This window comes from Misgurnus anguillicaudatus, chromosome 2, assembly GCF_027580225.2.
Source record: "Misgurnus anguillicaudatus chromosome 2, ASM2758022v2, whole genome shotgun sequence".
Classification (NCBI taxonomy): Eukaryota; Metazoa; Chordata; class Actinopteri; order Cypriniformes; family Cobitidae; genus Misgurnus; species Misgurnus anguillicaudatus.
Genome location: NC_073338.2, coordinates 6,502,263 through 6,520,031, shown reverse-complemented (window position 1 = coordinate 6,520,031; position 17,769 = coordinate 6,502,263). Strand labels below are relative to the sequence as shown.

General features: G+C 36.9%; 1 long non-coding RNA gene across 1 annotated transcript; it reads right to left on the bottom strand.

Moving 5' to 3' along the window:
* Positions 1-8,502: 8,502 nt before the first annotated feature.
* On the bottom strand, positions 8,503-10,730 carry LOC129441575 (uncharacterized). The gene is made up of 3 exons (XR_012371530.1): positions 10,185-10,730; positions 9,548-9,967; positions 8,503-8,680 (listed from the first exon to the last, which is right to left on the bottom strand). It is a non-coding gene; the product is annotated as an uncharacterized lncRNA (long non-coding RNA).
* Between the last annotated feature and the right edge of the window lie 7,039 nt (positions 10,731-17,769).

The window sequence follows — 17,769 nt, the reverse complement described above, 5'->3', positions numbered from 1 at the left end:
ATTCTGCAATTATAAGGAGAAAACACATCAAAACCTGGCGCCAGGGGGTTAACTACAAGTAGCGATGCTACTAACTTAACTACATTTTTCTGTAGCTACGTTTTAAGTTAATGTTAAATAAACTTACATTTCGCCCATTAGTCATCTCTTTAGTTCATGCATAACCAGCATGGCAGCTTACTGATGTCAAACATTTACTAATATTCGGTATGTGCATGATCAGTTTGGCTTATCGACGGATGCTTCAGAAAGAAACTGTTCTGGATTCAGTGTACCTGTGGCCTTTGAACCGCTGTATCAGTATGCATGTTGTCTGTGCATGCACATCAACACAGCTCATCGGGTTTGCCAACTTAGTGACTTTTCAAACACCTTTAAAGAATGTTTTACAAAAAGCGCCAGTAACAAATATAGCGACTTTTGCATGAGCTGTAGCTTGAGTTCTGTATGCATTTTGTGTTCCCTGTACTGCCTCGAGCGCGAGGTCTTGCTTTTACCGGGCATGCTCCCATCTCTCTCTGTGTCTGATCTTTGTAGTGAGACTGTACGAAGCTGAAATGTGAATGAGCATTTCTAATCATTTACTTGGGTATTGATTGATCCTCATTTGTTTTGAAACTGGACTATTTGGACAAATAAACATGAAAATATTTCGGCTCAGCTGCGCCCTTTACCTAGACGGACTTAAGACGAACAGTTCATTGCTGGTTGACAACTGGACATTAGCAGGTAGTTTTATTGGTTCAGGTTCAGTCACTATTTTATACCTGCTATGCTTATTATGCTATGACTTAATCTAGCAGTATTTAGCATCTTTTCAAGCAGGTTTTAGCTACTTTCCATTGAAAAATAGTTGGCAACACTGCTCAGTTTAGTGTTAATGTTAAAGTAACTGGGAGCTGTAATTAAAGGTCTGCATGGTAAATAGATTATGCAGTGGAATATTGTCTTATTTCGAGTCGGAGTGACTGAGTCTGAAATTGAGTAACTAGATCATACTGTTCAAAGACGCCAATAAAATGACTCGGTCTGCTTGGGAGTACTGGTTCGACCTGTTCACTTAAAAGAATAAGTTTGAGAGAATGATTATAATGATGTGAAATACAGATGGAGAAGCTTTTTAAAACTTCGAATAAATTGAATAAATTGCTTCGCCAAAAAGATTCACCATTTCAACATACTTGAAACAACTGAATATGGTGCCACCTGCTGGTGAAAATGTTGTGAAAGCAACAAGATTTTAGTCCAAATCTTTTACACTTTATACAAAATATTGCAAAAATAAATATGTTTAACTTAAGCCAACTAAGTGAAGGTATGTTATTTTTCATTTATTTAGGGCAAAGAGAGCATTAAAACTAACACCCCTGTATTAATTATGCACATATTCGTTTAATATATCCGTCTATAAAATCTTTCATGCGAAGCCGGGAGGACATTGGGGACTGGCACTTGACCGAATTTGAGACCACCTGAAGGAGGTGGCCTGAGCTAGAAAATGCAATAGAATTGAGAAACTGAGCATGCGTCTAACCGATGACACTGATTAAACATTTCCACTACGCATGATCACCATGCCAACTGAGAAACTCATAATCAGATGCGGAGCTGTTACTCCCCCAGTTTGCCTGACAACATTTTTAAATTGTGACCAAATCTAAGACTGCTCAAGTGAACTGAGGTTTGATTTAATAGAAGAACCTAATACATACCTCAGGTGGTATTCAAACCTAAGAACTTAATCTCAATGCATGTGATTTACTAGATGCGCCACTCAGTTGACACTGTTTCAATCAGCTGCGGAAAAGAGCTTGTAGAACTGCAAGCACTGTCATATACAAATCCCAGAGTGTGCAGAAATGACACAGCAGAGCAAAAATAACAGAAATACAATGTATTTGACAATCAAATAACTTAAAGACAATAAAGTCATGAGGAACATTTTGTACAATAATGAACAATATGGGCAATTTTTGTCAGATTAGTTTAAATATGTCAACGATCATAGACATGGTTGTTAGGCATGAGATGAAGCGGAGTGCCTGCAACTCCTTCAGCTGTTACTTATTCACGATACAGCACTTGCCTCGAGTACCTTATTGCTTTTATTATGTTACTACTGATGGGGACGAGACTGCCTATGCTGAGTCAGGCCAAGTCTTTGAAGGGTCAAGACAGAGTCGAAACTGAGTCCATTTGTTTTCAAATACAGTTGAGTCAGAGTCAAGACTGAGTCGAGACCGAGTCGAGACCAAGACCATAAAAACATGTCAGTTTTCATATTCATGATTTAATATCACCCAGTTAATAATCAACTGTTAGGCCGACAGACTAAGCTAGATTGGGAATTGTTTAGAGAAGCAGTCTTAACGTCTTAATATGGACTATGCTTTTACTATCATTAAAAAAAATCCCTACTACATGTATCATCTTCTGCCTATTTTTCTAGAGATAAATAAACGGCTCTGATGGCAGTATCTTTGCATTGCACCATGGGATGTCATTTTCAAATAATGCTCGGCGTCAACATTGCATTTTATTATTATTGTTATGTGTTGTGGTTTTTTATATGAACATTAAAAAATGTATTGCTCTCGAGGACTCTGTTTGAAATAATGAGTCCTTCTCCTCCCACTGTGGTCTGAGACCGGTCTTGAAGGAACAAGTCCGAGACGAGTCAGAGAAAGCAGAAATCAGTCTCAAGACCGGTCTTAAATCTGAGACTGGACTCGATTGCTACATCACTAACTGTTACTACACAATATAAAAGTAAAGAAAAAAATTTATTAGTGTAAGTTATATGAGATTAAATCAATGAAAGCATTCCTGATTCATTTTTGTGGTTTCTAAGGGTGTTGCGAAGGGCGCAGTGATAAATAGAAACATTGGGTGAAGCGGTCAATGTTGTATTTTATAGCACAGCTATTGACCAATCAGAATCAAGGATTGGACCGTTTTATAAATATTGAACAGTTTTATAACTATATATATACTAGGGGTGTCACGATTCTCCAAATCCTCGATTCGGTTACTTTTTTCAGATTCTAAGGTCACGGTTTGATTCAATTCTCGATTTTTACCTTTTTTTTGGAAAGACAAAAAATGCTATGCCATTAATATTTATTATTATTATTATTATTATAGTTACACATTAACATACACATTGCTTGCTTTTCCTCGCATGGGGGTTTTTGGGCTTCACTTTACGCGAGAGAACTTGTAGAGAGGATTCCTTCTTGCACACACATGGACTTAATGCGCACGTGCTTCTCTCCGTCTCAGGTGCACAGCACGCACTTTCGCATCTGTCCGAAGTCTAAACATAAACTAAAGTAGTAATCCTTATGTATTTGCAGGGCTCTCAAGTTTTGAAGACAGGCAAGAGTGACACCCCTCCAAATCCACAACCCCCCACCCCACCCCTTGAAGAAACTATTTGACACATGACACTGACAATTTAACCACATACAAATGAAAGGATGCTTAGTTGCGCTAAATCCATGCTGACTCAGATCAGGGGAGGAGCCGAAACTTGACGCAGCATGCCTCCTTTCATTGGTTGTTGCGTTAAATCTTACCCAGATACAATAGTGCTATTTTCTGATTGGCTATTGTGTAGCCTATTTCTTTTTTTTGATTGGTTGATAAGTGGCAGGCTCGATTAAGAGCTCCAGGGGAGACGCGCTTCATTCCTGCCGGTTTCCATAGTGAGAGCGGCGCGACCAGATAACTTTTGTGCGCTGCGGCATATTAAATATATTATAAATAGTTTTTCTGCGTGAGAAATACAATGTGTGGCGGGAGTGCGTGACAAAAGACCGAAATGAGTGGCTCAATGCATGACACTTGAGAGCCCTGTATTTGTTATTGTTAGTTTTGTGTTTCATGTGAGCTGAGGCAAACTATCCCTTTTGTTTAAAATATAATCCGCTGCATCTTGGCGCCTCATTCTCACGCACGTGCAGAGAGGTGCGCTCTGTCCGAAGGCAGATCAGTAGGTAGTAATCCTGTTTATGATATGCATTTCAAGGAGTTGTAGCAATACATCCCTCGTGTTTAAAATATACATATCTGAGAGGTTTTTCCTTGGCAAGCCGACCGAACCTGACATGGGGGCGTGGCAGCATCGACAATCCCATTTGTTTAATTCGAAGTTCGAGGTTGTGACTTAATTTCGATCGATTTCGATTTAAAATCAAAATCGTGACACCGTTAATATACACACACTAACACACATTCTGGTTTCCATGTTTTGTGGGGACGTAATGCATTTTATACTGTACAAACTGTATATTCTATTCCCCTTACCCGCCCTAACCCCAACCATCACAGAAACCCTTCTCCTACTTCACATTTTCAAGAAACCTCATTCTGTTTGATTTATAAGCTTGTTTCCTAAAACTCTGGTCACTAAAATACTGGTATTCCTATCTTGTTGGGGACAACTGGTCCCCACAACGTGATAATTACCAGGTACAATCACACACAGACACACACATTTTCCCAACTAAAGCTGATCACAATTGTGACACTGCTAGTAAGTGTTATGTTTTAATTTTAGTTGGACATAATGGTCTACTTCTGCAGACAAAGCTTTTTTTTTTAAGGTCTATTCCTGGCTTTAACTAAGGTGTTTAAGCATCTTTTACAAGCATGCCTTAGAAAAAGTTGTTACTAGTGTGTTTTTTTTTAAGAAAAATGAATGACATTGGTCTATTTTAAGATCTGTTATTCTGTTCTATGGTTTTGCATAAATGTAATGCAGAATCAGCTATGCGATAGGTTATCTGCATTAGGTGATCTGAATGGCTGATGCACATGTTGGCACTTGAAAAGTTGAGAAATGTTCATGTTCTGAAATTAAGCCATGGCAGTGATGTGCACCTTTGATTTGTGTTGTTAGAATTAGGTTTTTTTTTTTTTTTACAAAAATCTAATAATTGCTTCAAAATGCAAAGCAAAAAAAAAAATAGTATAACATTGGTTAGGTTTGTTCCTAATAGAACTTGTCAAAATTTGTAATGTTTTATTCAGATGTTTTAGGTATAGCGGAAGATTTTCCCGTATTATTTAAAAGATATTTTATATCGATATTTTTTTAAAAATGCACACGCAACACTCCCGAGAGGGAACGCCTGTTAAATGCGTGCACGAGACAGAGAGAGAGCATGCAGGAGCTCAGTGCTTCTCTTCGCTCTGTTTACAAGTTTCTGTCGGCATGTTTACCGTGTCTGTGCGGTTCGTGACTTGTGCCAGGGCTAGCATCGCTAATCATAGCTTACATCAACTTTTACTAGCAGTGATTTTAAATGGATTTCTCCAAATAGCATGACAAAATGTACCTTTCCAGTAGAAACTTCGCATGGGAAGCCCAACCTGTCCTTTTAGCTCACGCCAGTGTGTGAAATAGTCTCCCATAAACACTCTGGTCTTGTTTCTTTCTTTATAGTCCTTTCTCTTCTTGTCATACAATTCGTAGACACTTTTTCTCTTGCGACCCTCAGACATTTTGAAAAAAAAACACAGCGAGAACGCGAGCTTCAATGAATGGTTGAAACCGTAGCACAACACACATACACGTGAAAGTGCGCATGTGCAGCAAGCGAACCTAGAGGCGAGCACGTACGACGGTTATACGTCAACATATAATCAGAATGATTGACATCTGGGATGACCAATAGTCTTGATGATCCACCCGGAAAACGGAAATCTTCCGCTATACCTTTAAGTTTTGAGTATTCATTTTAAGCAAAATGAACTATATGAGAATAACAGTTTAAGTGTTAATAACAATATTTAGGTAAGCATTGTTTTACAGGTTTATCAATAAAGATGTAAAACAAGAATATGAAATTGGATATGTATTAATTAAAAAGATTTGACTACCCACATTTTAAATCAGCAAGCCATTTGGAAAACATTTGTCTGTTTTATTCAAATTAGTATTCAAGTACATGAAACTGTTAAAAATGGATTTGTGTAACAGAATAAAAGTACACAGGAAGCATACATCTAATCAGGCAATACATGCATTCTGAGGTTTTGCAATTTATTAATGTTTGACAAAATAAAAAAAAATGAAACTTTAAGTTTACAGTAGCCATTTTGCAGTTAGAAAGTTATATTTAAACGAATAATTGTTTGTATACCAGCAAATAAGCAAGAGCAGGAAAAAAGCCAAACATTACATGCAATTAATGGAATATGGTCAAGTTACAAGGTAAAAAAGTATTAGATGTAGGCATTTCTGAATAATGGCAATACATAGTCAACAGAAGCAGGAAAATAAGAAAATTAAAAGCATAGGGAATTCTTTGCTTAAGCCAATCCCAGACAAGCCCAAAACCAATAATTTATGAAAAGTTGTTTGGGAAAAAACTAAATGCATAAAATGAGATTCTCTGAAGTGGTGTCTTAAAACCACATTGAAAGTGTATTAATCATGAATAAATGTGTCCAAGTATAATCGCGTATGAGTATGCAAGTTTATGAACGCAAGTGTCTGATTTAGTATGAGTACGCAAGTGTGAATGGGAATGCATCCTTTACGTAGAAGTATATAAGAATGAACTTTATTTAGATACGGGAGTATTTATTTTTGTAGTGGAAGGAACTGATGTTGTGGGGGTTAATTTACTGGGTGGGATGTCTGCCAATATCATATCATCCAGGTCGGAATCATACAAAAACTGTGAAGTGGAGGGCTGGGTGGGTGAGGGTGGTGAAAATGTTATTTTAGGCATGTCTTTGTTCAATGTAGGACATGGCTATTCAAATCTTACCCTGGAGGGCCAGAGCACTGCATAGTTTAGCTCGAACCCTAATCAAACTTAACCACCTGTGATTTTCTAGTGATCATGATTCATGAAGCTTGCTCAGGTGTGTTTGATTAGGGTTGGAGTTAAAATATGCAGTGCTCTGGCCCTCCAGGGTAAGATTTGAATAGCCCTGGTGTAGGAAGTTTGACTGCAGTTGAGATGTGTGTTTAATTTACACCCTGCTGAAAAAAACAGCATACCAGCCAGACCAGCATAATTCCCATGCTGGTTTGATGCTGTTTTTTTTTTCAGCAGGGCATTTACTGGTGGTAGTGAAAGCAAGGAGTCAATGATTGTGTCTGTGGTGGCATTATCTGCAATGTTAATAACCGATCTAATGAGATTGTTTTCGATGTGTACAGTTCTGATGTTGGTTGCAGTTTTAATTGTGATTGTACCGTGTGTGTAATGTGTAATGCATGGTAATTTAAAGTAAGTGTTGCACGTTTCACATTGGACTTTTGAGATGGATAGTGACATATTTGGGATTTTGTGTTTTTGAGGACAAATGTAGAAAACCTCAAAGTTTACGCCAATAATCTCTGCATTAAGTCTCTCTAAAGTGTTATGTTGTATTGGGTGTGTTATCCTGACAGGTTACTGGAGTCAGTTCTGTATTTGTAGTGGTGGGGTTACTGTTTTTCTTTCAAAGTGCCGAATTGATGCGTTTGAAATTGAATACCAGGACCCAATGATGATGTCAGTGTCGTTCCAACAGTGAAGCATATGGAAGCAGTGGTGTCAGCAATAGTCTAGGTTGTATTGAGGAGAAAGGTTCCATGATGAACAAAGTTCTGGCTTTGCCCATTATTTTGAAGAATCTTTGCCTGGACATTCACCTGCATTGAGCAATAACAATTAAATCAGTGAACAAATTGATTCAACTCACAGAGTATATGCAACTTAAGGGTGAATAAACTAATTTCTCATTAACAATAATATATTATGTCTTAACGTTAAGTATTTCTGCAATGGGAAGGTCTTTTTCTGTCGTCGAAAGTGTTGGGTTATAAGTGTAGTCAAGACAATTTAAACAGGACATTGTTGACTAATAGGTGTATAGAACTTCATGTGCACCCTCAGTGAGTCATTGTAGGTGCAAAGCCCTTGATTAACTTGTGGCAGGAAAAATAGTTCTTACTCGTCAGATTTCAGTCCAAAATAAAAAAGGTTTAATCCAAACATAAACACAAAGATATACAAAGATCCCTTTGTTTCTTGTATCGAACACAATATTACAATGCTTAAAACGTTTTATACACAAAAGACCGCAACACAGTAAGAAAACGGTTTCTCCTTATTTCCTAACCTGCACCTGCGCAAACTAGTTCCACCGCAAGTGGGCGTAGTGAATACAGAAACGAAACGGAAACTACACATTCACAAATTATACAGAAATATAAGAAATTATACTAAAACTTAGGACATATCAGATTTGCCTCTTAAAAATAAAGTTACAACAATTTTTGTTTGCTATTACTTTCAAATCAACACTATAAGCAAACAATAATAATATACAAATTATTAACATATTAATTTGGCTCTTACAGTCATGGTGGTTGTAGTACATCATCATGTAGGTGAACTGGAGTTCTGTAAAAAAAAAAGATTTTGGTTTTAAGATGAACAATGTTTACAAATGCATACATTTATGTTCATGCAAAATCTTACCTGTCAATGTTTACATTTTTAAACTGTGTGTAGAGATCTGGCTTGAAGACAATGAGTTTCTGAATTTTGTGTTTTTGCTGAATTTCTGCTTTGAAGTATGGCCTTTTTGTACCTCGTTTTTAGCTCTGATAGGTTATGGATGTACCCAACTACTGACTGGTGGGTAGTGGTTTTTTGCTGGTCTTCCATTTCTAGGAAACAGAAATAATTTGTGAAAGATCATTAAAAAATTAAGAACTGAAAATGTTTAGGGTATCTAGTAAGTTTATGTATTAAAAAAACAATCAATTAACCTTTGGTAAAGTGGACTAAGTTTTGAATATCAGGGCCGCTTTGTAGGGAACACAATTTGATGGAACCTTTCTCCTGAATACTATGGGTGCTGCTTCAACTTTTTGAGTTGTGTAGAAGACGAAAAGTTAAAGATCCAGTATGACATTTTTTTCAACACAAGAGGGCTCAGTTTCCAACAATAACAAAGGCGAAGCTTGATGACGCTTAGAACGCAGGTGACGATGGGAGATGTCGTTTACAATGAGTTTTCACCATCTCTCAATGCATCTACGTCTAATTATTGAATCATGACCATGGATGAGGTAATTTATTCGTTTTTGTATAACCTTTATGTCTGATAGCATTATTTTATGTCATCATAATCAATGAACTGCAAGGAACATGACATGTTATGCCATATTATCCCGTTACAATTTAGCAATTCGTCAAATTATTTTTTTGGGTTAATGCTGTGCAGTTTTATGCGTTTATGGTTAATGGCGTGTTGTTTAACGTGTTCAAACCAATCGTTCTCATAGTAAATTTGAAGGAACATTTGCACGTAGGGATAGATGCCAACTCTCACGTATTGTCCGCAACATTCACGCATTTGATTGGTTTCACACGCTCGTTTCACAATTTCTTTTAACCAGTGAAGAAGGATCTTTTTTCCAGATTGCTGTGCTGCCTTAGTTTGCAAATAACATATGTTGTTTAGTAAATTTTGCATAAAACAGAATTCGATGTATACCAGCAACAAAAAAGACTAAAGAATGACAACTTACCGCAGAGATCATCTTGGCTAAATTCTTTGCCCCATGCCATATGTCCCATGAGTGAACAATTCCTTTGTCTTTATAGCGACCAGTTGTTTTATCTTACAAAGGAGATAAGAACACCATACAAATCATAATGTACACATGTGTAACATATCAAAAGCCTTCTCTGGTAATGGTTTCAATCATACAAACTCATAACAGAGGCAATTTGTGTGTGAGCATCAGTGCAAATTTCTGCAATCTTAACTTCACCAAGAAGCTTGTCCATGGTCCTGACAAAAGCCTCTTTCTCCATGATCACAGAATTGCGTGAAGTCTGCCTCTTATCGATGATAACAACTGAGATGATTTCCTTTGAATCATTCTCCATGGCAGTGTAGGAGCAATACTGGGCACAGTAGCCAGGACTGTCCATTCGTCCATCGGCTGTACCGGAAAAAAAATTCTGTTAATAATCACTGATATACACTTTAAATGACAAACAAGCATAGTATTAACATTAAACAAACATTTAGGAATTTCTATATTAGTAAATAATTATTCTAATAAAGAAAAAACAATAGCAAAAATGTTATATAAAAATAAACTAGTAAATAATGCTACTTTAGTCCGTGTTTTTTTTTTGTATTAACTTGGAACATACCTAATACGACAATGCCATCTTTATTCTTCACACGTTGAATGGCTGCAGATCTCTTCTCCTCCCACACGTTCTTTATTGCTCCAATGCAATAGGTGTCCTGAATTTAAAAAAATGTGTCCTTCCCTAGAAAGCCCATGTTCATATAGTTGAATAGGTGTGCTACTTTGTAGTAATTATTTCTTGACAGGAGTGCGTGTGCATGCGTGTTTGCATATTTACCCAGTGTATGACAGTGCCAGTTCCCCTTGAGGAAAGATGGACTTCAAAAGGTCCGGAAGCATGGCACGACACATTTGTAACTGTCTCAATGAAATTACACCTCTCAATCGGCAGCTGCAAAAATGTGACCAGGTGTTTCAGCGTTGACTCATAGACGATTGATGCCTTTTGTCCAATGATGTCTTCTTCACACATGACACGTTGGATGCCAGAAGACATGGATACATGATCTCGTACTGGTACCACTTCATTTTGCGTTGCAAGATTAATGGTCTCTTCAAGGCCAATCACTGAAAGCTCCTTCACAAAGTCTTTATTGCCTCTTCCAGTTCTGTAAATAAATAATATATCTGTAAATAATAAAATCTCTACTTTTGTCATAATCAAATTTAAACAATCTTTAATGTCATTGATGTTGCCTGCGAGGCAAAACAGTTTATGCTGGTACATGTTAAAAAAAGTTATTCTACAGAATAGGTCTTCAACCCTGCACCTCTCATCTCATAGTACTGCAGAGTTTAGCTTTTATCACAACACAACATAACCACCTCCGGGTTGCTTTTCAAGATAACATTCCAAATTTGATTTTATACAGTATAATCTATTCAGGACATTGATCTTACATGGTAAATGGACTGGACTTATATATCGCTTTCACAGACCACATGGCCACCAAAGCACTTTACATTGCCTCACATTCACCCATTCATACACTGACGGTGGTGTCAGTCATACAAGGTGGGGTTAGGTGTCTTGCTCATGGACACCTTGACACTTGGTCAAGTGGAACCAGGGATTGAACCACCAACCGTCCGGTTTGTAGACAACCCACTTGAACCACTAACCCACTGCCGCCCCCTCATGAGCAGGGTTGAAGATTAATATATTGTACATATACATAAGTTAAAACATGACTCTTGTAAACAAACCTGAGGCAGATGGAGGGTACATAATCTTCATCTGAAGTGCTGTCTTTACTGTCTGTGTCCCTTGTTGCATCATCAGTATTTCTCCATTCAATCCTGCAAAATAGGAATTCACAATAATAATAACAAAAGTAATAATTATGTTATATTATTATTATTATTATAATCATCATTTATGTAAAAAAAAATCGATTTCCTATAAAAATTACACAAACATGAATATACTGCGAATACATTTGAAATGGAACAATGCATCTGAACACTCACACGGTATTCTGAAGATCATTGACATCTTCATTCACGGTACTGGTGGACTCATCACTTACAATAATCTTTGAAAACCTAAACAACACATATGATCTTTTTTTATAAATTGATAACAATGAAGTTTGTGAAAGATAAAACATCATAAAACAATTAATAACAACATCCCTAAATTAATACATAATATAAAATGGCACCTTTCATGTAACTGCTCATCGCTTTCTTCCTTGGAAAGTTGTTCTATTCCAGACTCCAGAAAACAATGGTCTCTGTAAAGTACATAGTAGTATTATTGTGACAGATTGAAAAGGAACATGTATATTAAAAATGCACAAGTCTGTTCACTGTTATATATATATGAATATATGAATGAAGAGTTTAGTTCCAAAACGCGATAAACGCTATTTTTGAAAAACATGAGTTACTGCCAAAATCAGTATTATATCAGGTCAGTAGTTAAAAGTAAATTCTTAATTGTACACAAAATCCAATACCCGCCGTGATATTCTGTCATCTTTTCTCTCTTTTTTCCCAAAATGCGACAAACGCCACTCCTCCTTTTTTACAGAACACAATAAATCCATTCCTGATATTACAGCCCACCAGTTACGCAATGTAAACAAACAATGGCGGCGCGCTGAGTACATGGAGTCCTAGTTTTCCTCATCTACTTTGTACTTCGTGATCAACAAACAAAACAAAATAATACTTTAATTGTTCTCCCGACAGCATCAAGCCTATCATGCTAAAACATTGACCCCAGAGGATCTTTACATTATTTTACTCAAAGTCAACGAAAATCGAGCGGGACCAAAACATTTTAGAGCTGATCGCTGTGAAAATGTAAAGAGACTACGTCAAGTATAACCGCAGCAATGTGTTCTTAATATAACAAAGTAAGTGTTTTGGTTAATGCCATTAATGTTTATTTTTAATCATTGTATACAACTAGTCAACTAAATAAATATAAAATGGTAAAGATGAATGCACATTTATACATTGATTTAATAGATTTATAGCATTTTGAAATAAAAAACTGTCATGGATTTATTGCATTTTGTGGAAAAAATAATTCGTTTATATAATAAATCTTTGAAAATCAAGTTATGGATTTGAATTTTTTATGTTTTTATAACCTAAAGATGCTATGTGAAAGTTTGTAACAGAAAATAGTGGTTTTCATCTTGTCAATTTCTTGGTATAGAAAACACGTTTTTACAGAAATTTGTCAAAATGGATTTATTGCGTTTTTTTTATATATATATATATATATATATATATATATATATATATATATATATATATATATATATATATATATATATATATATATATATATATATATATATAATGTGTGTGTGTTCCTTTTCAATCAGTCACATTATAGCCAATGTAGTTTTAATCTTTTACAATTGATATTCAGCAAATGCCTACCTGTCTGATTGAGAGTCACTGGAAGAAGCTATGGTAGACAATGTTTGAAGAGGCATTACATGTCTTTTACTAGGAGTTGACATTGATGGTCCACCTTTTTGGAAACTGAAACATTTTCCACACAATGTTAATTTCGCACAGGTAACGTTATTGATAAAAAGGCTAAAGTGACAGAATGTACAGGCATGTAATGTAATTCATATCTATTAAAATCGTCTACGGATACTTAAATAATAAAATAGATTTGCTTACCTGTCTATTAATACACTCGCGAGAGCAGAGTCTCTGTCAAGTCCAAGACTGTCGCGAAGCTCTCTCCATCTGGAAAACGCCTGGCCAAGATTTACTCTGGTTTTATTCCTCCGTTTGTCACAAAGTCTGCGTGTATCCGAATATGGACGCTTACGTTTTATTGGCACTTCCATAACGTTACTCGCCAAAGAGTAATCGTGATCCATATCAGCCGATAACAACTATAACGCTATAATCCGCACTTCCACATTTGATCATGTGATATTCCGGTGTGGTAGAATATCACATGGTCTACACCGGAAAAGTACGATTGTGAGGATATTGCGTCACTGAAAGGCGACGTTTTTTTCCGGGACGGACAATTATTTAAAATCGGAATTTATCTAAAATAAAAAAAATTGGGAGACTTTTGAGATATTGTAAGTACACTACTGCTGGAAATATATCACACTGTGCAAGTTATTTTAGGAAATTGTATTAAAAAATATGCTTACTGGAAATGCATATTGGATCTTTAAACTATGAACAAGAAATATAGCAATCTTTAGTCATTTCTGAGTGGACGTACTACCTTCTATATACCTTTATATCTGGACAGCTTAATCGAGTAAGTGTGAAAACCGGACCAACGCTGTGGGGATAAATGCACTCGGGCTCGGACTACAGCATGCGAGCCCAGTGAAAAAATGCCCTAAGGTATTAGGGCCTGAGTAGCTAGCAGAGGCAACCTCCCGCTTGGGGGATAGAGTGATGCCAAAAAATGCTCCTCATTCAATATTTTTTTAATGAGAAAACTTATTTTTCTTATTAAGAAGTGTCTTCTTTTACTAGAATTTCCAGGAAATTCTGAGATAATCAGGTGGGAAGATTTCAGAATTTAGGTGAAAGGAGACGGCATGACCCTTATGTTTGGGCATGCAATCGTTGATACAACCTTTAAGTACACCAGATATGATATGTAAATAATTTCAAATTACTTGTGGATCCTTTACAAGAGCAGGCCAATTTTCCAGGACTTCACTCACAGGTTGTGACGGGTTCTCCACAATAATGTGCTTTCTGCGCGGTGCAAAGGTAGTGCAAGCCTATCAATTAAAACTGGTTCTCTCTTGGCCATTGAAATTTCTTTAAGAAGTTGCAGTCTTAACTGTTCAGAACTAGTGACATTTTCTCCTTTGGGGAAGTTTGGCAAGTAATTAAACTCAACTTTATGCACTTTTTTATGTTCGCGTGGGATGCGGCTCTATTAGGGTTTGACAGACTTCTTTAGCCTGAGTTAACTGCTACCTCTAGACACCCAGCTCTACTCAACCTGTGACAGTAGTTGCCGATTTAAAAAAAATAAGCTGGTCTGCCAACCAACCGCAATCACTCCTATGCTGTTTAAGGCAAGGGTGCTGCTTGCACACTAATGCCTCTGCAGCATTTGCCAACTCCTCATTACCAGCATAGGCATTAAAACTAAAAATGACCTCAGCCATCTTTTCTAAAGCATTATGTTTCTGTACTTTTGTGAGTTTTATGAGTGTTTGTGTGGCATTATATGCCATGTTACCTGCCTCCAATATGTGTTCCACATCATAGGAAAAGATTGGAACTGGGAAATCATTGGGCCGTCTCTAAGTGCGTTCCTGTGTCTGGGTAGTGAATTCTGTGGGAGGGGAGTAATTTAAATTGTCTGGTTTTATTATTCTGACCACAGCCTTTGAGGGCAACTCTGACATCTCTGTCAAGACAGAGAGTTCCCTATCAAAGTCAGGGCCTTCATATTGAAGAGTAAAATGGCCTTCTAAGTTAAATCTCTCTTGCATAAATGATATCACATGTGTTTTTACATGTGAAATTGATGTGGTTTTCTGTAAGGGTTGTGAGCTGTGTCTGCATTAATATAGACCCTTAGCAACAAACCAGGGGGCTGTGCCATATATAAAATAATAATAAAAAGAAAGGAAAAGTAAAATAATTTTTTTAATTTTCAATTACCAAAACACAAGTATTATTTTATGTGCAAAATGCAGTATCTTTGTTCTTGCTTATGTTAATATCTTTCTATGAGAGATAAATCTTCTTGGTGTCAAGAACAATCTTCCTGAAATATTAGATGCAGAAAGAGGACACAAGTCTTTGAAATCATGGACAGCGTGCACAGAGATGGTACCTGGGCATAACTCATATGCCCTTAAGTGTTCAATATAATCTGACTTCTGCTGCCTGCAAATAAAGACAACTTCACCATGGACCAAAATAATTGTATCAATCTAACAAAACTGAGGCAGTCCTGCTTCAAAGCCAATTGAAACATATGACCCAGTGCAGAAAGCAGTACCATAAGTTGTGATCTGTTGTGTGCTGTCAACTGTAGGGCTGTCAGTACTTTCGTTTAAAAACTGCTTGGCAACTTCGAGGAATTAAGAAACCAATACAGTGGAAATGAGTGAAGTGTGTTGATATGGTTTAAAAAAAGAAGAACTGAGATGGTAAGCCATCATGTACTGATGTCTCCTTGTTAGTGTCAAGAGAACATTTTTAAAGTTTTGAGCATCATGGACAAAAAAATTAATAGTTTCCCTCAAATCTCATTGTCCACAGGTTAACAAGTGGTCAAGAACGTCTAATGAGTTCAGGATAGTGTTCAATGTAAAGATGTTTGACTTGAGAGTAAACTGTGGAAAGACCTCACTGAGAACCTGCCTGTGATCCGTGATTTTGCTCTATAAGAAGCAAATAGTTTCTTCTGTGAATGTAGGGGACAGGGACAATTCCACAATGTCTTTCAAATCCGTTAAAAACCTCCCAGGCATAATCACCCTCTGGTACTTGACTTCCAACCAGGAAGGGCAGAAGGCGAAGCAAAGCAGCATTTTCATGTGCATTGCCACAATAGTCTTTTTTTGCCACAAAAGTCTTTGGTATTGGTTTAGGTTTGTCAGACTTGTCAGTGCCTTTGTATGGAAATGTGCATATTTTTGTGTTTAAAAAGTCAAGTGTAAAATTCTTGAGGCGAATCATCTCCTGCAAGCATATCCCACAATGCCCTTACGGAAGTCGTGAAGGATGTCAGGTGGGAAGCCTGTGATGGGGTACAAATTTCTCAGGCTTTGTCGAAAGACACAATCTGCCTTCATCCCACACTCGGGTGTGCCATCACCAAACAAAACATTCTGAACATTCAAGTCATGGTTAGTTATGGTTCTCAGATTGAAAGTTCACTCTGCCACCCCATGATTCTGAATCAGATTTTTTGTGGCCACACATCACCTACATACATGCCCTGCTTTGAAGGACTTGACAAAGCCTGCAAGTGCATGTGCAGCCAGGTTATCAGCAGCAACACAGAAAACAGTGCCTTTGATATATATTTCCGACCAAAACACCATCCTCCTCTAATACACAAATATCTTTAATTAGTGGACCAAGTACTCGATCATAACCATAACTCTCGACATCAAATAGTTTACACAGAACTGCAAGCTGTATCACATGTAGAGCTGATCGATATTTGGTTGGTAGATCTGAAAAAAAAAAAACAGTAAACTGCACAAACTTTGTGAAATTTCCTAGATGTACCTAGTGTGTTGGCGATTTCTAAGTCATCAATATATAGCAAGAGAGGTATTTTTAGGTCCCCTGACATTGATAGAAAGGTGTTTTCTTTAAAGTAAGACCCATCTCTGTGGCTACTGTAATGATCACAACTACAGCTATTTGTTTCTTGAATTATTTGAATATAATTCTGCTCCTTTAACTGTAGCACTGACACACTTTACTATTTCGCCAAGAGCAGAATCACTTACATTACTGCAATGTCTTTGCAGTACATCTCCAATTACCTGCCTGAGAAGGTCTGGATAAGAAAAAATCTCTCTGAATTGGTCCACTATTTCCTGTGTGGCCATCTCTGACACATGTACTGTAGCTTGCATTTTCAAAAATACAGTGTTTAAATTATTATGCAGCTGATCTTTCAACTGTCTACATGACACTGACTATCATCAACATCCAAATCATTAACAGATTGGGAAGGGGCCTCATCAGCTAGCTCTGTACTATGTTGACCCTGAGAACTCTCATCTGCACGGGCCACATCATCAAACTGTACATTTACCTCATGCCTATGTGCTCTACTCTTCACCCTAAAAAAAATCCGTAAAAACGGACAAAGTACTGTATAAATATAAAGGAATTTTCCGTATTTATGTTTTACATGCGTTTTACCTGTTTTTTTTATTTTTTATATAACATATTGGATTATGGGTGCAATAACCCCTGCTGCAATCTTTCACTTTTGCCTCTCTATAACCATCTCTGTTCAAAACCTAAAATTACAACTTGCTTGCCGAGTTATTTTCTAACATGGATGATGTTTCACTAAACAACTGCTGTCAGAACAAGATACAAGTGCTCAACTATTCCAGCATCCACACATGTGATTTAGTAGACACATCTTCTTTATGATGTGACGTGTAAGTCAAATGGATATTTACCACAAA